Consider the following 2,590-nt stretch of genomic DNA (forward strand, 5'->3'; position numbering starts at 1 on the left):
CCAAAGGCGCGGGATTACAGGCTGAGCCACACAACTCACATTTTTGTCGGGCCACATTTTCTAGGATCCCAACCCCTCAGCTGAGCGTCTATACGTGGAGGCCCAAAAGCCCCATAAGCCCCACAGATGAAAAAAGACAGGAAACTAAAGGCTGACCATGGATGGGTAAAGGATCAATAACAAATGGGTACCCCCAAAAGGTCAGAAGTTACACAAATAATTAAAAACAAATGTAATTGTTTCCCTGACCAGGAATTAAACTTGGGTCACAGCCATGAGAGAATAGAATCTTGGTGGAATGCTTCTTTGTAAATCTCACAAGGGGTCCCAAGTAGGCAGTTTAAGTGTGTAAAGGTTTTTTTTTTTTTTAGTTAGTCTCACTCTTGTTGCCCAGGTTGGAGTGCAGGGTCACACTCATGGCCACCGCAGCCTCCACCTGCTGGACTCAGGCGATCCTTCCACCTCAGCCTTCCAAGTAGCTGGAGCTATAGACGCACGCCACCACGTCCGGCTAGTTTTTGTAATTTATTGTAGAGACGAGGTCTCACCAAGTTGTCCAGGCTGGTCTTGAACCAGCAGGCTCAGGCAATCCTCTTGCCTTGGCCTCCCAAAGTGCTGGGATTATAGACTGAGTCACCGTGCCTGGCCGTATAAAAGTTATTAACTTTGTTTTAGGTCAGATTTTTAATCTTTAATTTTGTCAAGAGAATTTCTAAGGCTAACCATGACACTATTATGTGTCTCTCTTTTTTGAACTTAGAGATCTCTAAAATCTTTCTCAAAATTTAGGGGTTGAGACCGGGCATGGTGGCTCAAGCCTGTAATCCCAGCACTTTAGAAGGCTAAGGTGAGAGGACTGCTTGAGTTCAGGGGTTCAAGATCAGTCTGGGCAACTGGTAAGACTTCATCTCTACAAGAAATCAAAAAAATAAGCCAGGCGTGGTAGCGCGTGTCTGTAGTTCCAGCTACTTGGAAGGCTGAGGCAGAAGGATCACCTGAGCCCAGCAGGTTGAGGCTGCGGTGGCCGGGAGCGGCCACTGCACTCCAGTCTGGGTGACAGAGTGAGACTCCAACTCAAAAAACAAAACAAAAAAACTTAGGAGTTGAATTTAAGGATTTCCCCATATAGAACCCGAGTTGGAAGAGGCCAGTCTGGTCTCAAAATTGAGGTAAAACCTCCACCTGGTTGCCCCTAGTCTGCCTCTGGCAGCCACCGCCACCATGGGGAGGAGGGCCATGATCCAAAGGAACCAGAGCAGTTGAGAAAACTGTTTATTGGTGACCTGAATTTTGAAACCACAGATGATAGTTTAAGAGAACATTTTGAGAAATGTTGGGATTACAGTGTGAGCCATAGAGCCCGGCCGCTTTTGTAACTTTTGATGATCAGAATACAGTTGATAACATATTGTTCAGAAATACCACACTAGTAATGGGCATAATCGTGACGTGGAAAAGGCCCTTTCTAAACAAGAAATGCAGTCCACTGGATCACAAATAGGCGGATCTGGCAATTTCATGGGTTGTGGAGGAAACTGTGGAGGTGGTGGGGGTAAGTTTGGCGGTGGTGGAAACTTTGGTGGAAGAGGAGGCTATATGGTGGAGGTGGTGGCAGTGAGTTAGTTATGGAGGAGGTGATAGTGGATATAATGAATTTGGAGGTGATGGTGGCAACTATGGCGATGGTCCTGAATATAGTAGCAGAGGGGATTATGGAGGTGGTGGACCAGGATATGGAAACCAAGGTGGATATGGTGGTGGTGGTGGAGGACATGATGGTTGCAATGAAGGAGGAAATTTTGACGATGTTAACTAGGTTGGTGATGGGAACTATAATGATTTTAGAAATTATAGGGACAACAGCAATCAAATTATGGACCCATGAAAGGGGACAGTTTTGGTGGAAGAAGGGCAGTCCTTATGGTGGTGGTTATGGATCTGGTGGTGGAAGTAGTGGATATGGTAGCAGAAGGTTCTAGAAACAGCAGAAAAAGACTACAATTCTTAGCAGGAGAGCGAGGAGTTGTCAGGAAACCTGCAGGTTACTTTGAGACAGTCATCTCAAATGCATTGGAAGGACTGTAAAAATCTGCCACAGAAGGAACCATGATCCATAGTCAGAAAAGTTACTGCAGCTTAAACAGGAAACCCTTCTTGTTCAGGACTGTTATAGCCACAGTTTCCAAAAACAGCAGCGACTGATTAATGCAATGTAGTGTCAATTAGATGTACATTCCTGAGGTCTTTTATCTGTTGTAGCTTTTGCTTTTTCTTTTCATTACATCAGGTATATTGCCCTGTAAATTGTGGTACTAGGAATAAAAAAATTAAGACTTTTTAACTTTTCAAAAACAAAAGAATTTAAGGGTCTTATCTTCTGGCCATTGACAATTATAATTTTTATTTTTATTATTTTATTTTATTTTATTTTTTTGTGAGTTGGAGTCTCACTCTGTCACCCAGACTGGAGTGCAGTGGCTGCTCCTGGTTACCGCGGCCTCGACCTGCTGGGCTCCGGCAATCCTTCTGCCTCAGCCTTTCCAGTAGCTGGAAATACAGGCACGCGCTACCACACCTGGCTAATTTTTTA

The 2,590-nt window shown here is 44.6% G+C and overlaps 1 pseudogene; it reads left to right on the forward strand.

The window, feature by feature from the left end:
• The window catches only part of LOC110596683, a 23,136-nt pseudogene extending 21,157 nt beyond the window's left edge, over positions 1–1,979 (forward strand).
• The last annotated feature ends 611 nt before the right edge of the window (positions 1,980–2,590 follow it).

This window comes from Carlito syrichta, unplaced genomic scaffold (assembly GCF_000164805.1).
Source record: "Carlito syrichta isolate Samal-C Ts95f unplaced genomic scaffold, Tarsius_syrichta-2.0.1 Scaffold312152, whole genome shotgun sequence".
In the NCBI taxonomy this organism is placed as follows: domain Eukaryota; kingdom Metazoa; phylum Chordata; class Mammalia; order Primates; family Tarsiidae; genus Carlito; species Carlito syrichta.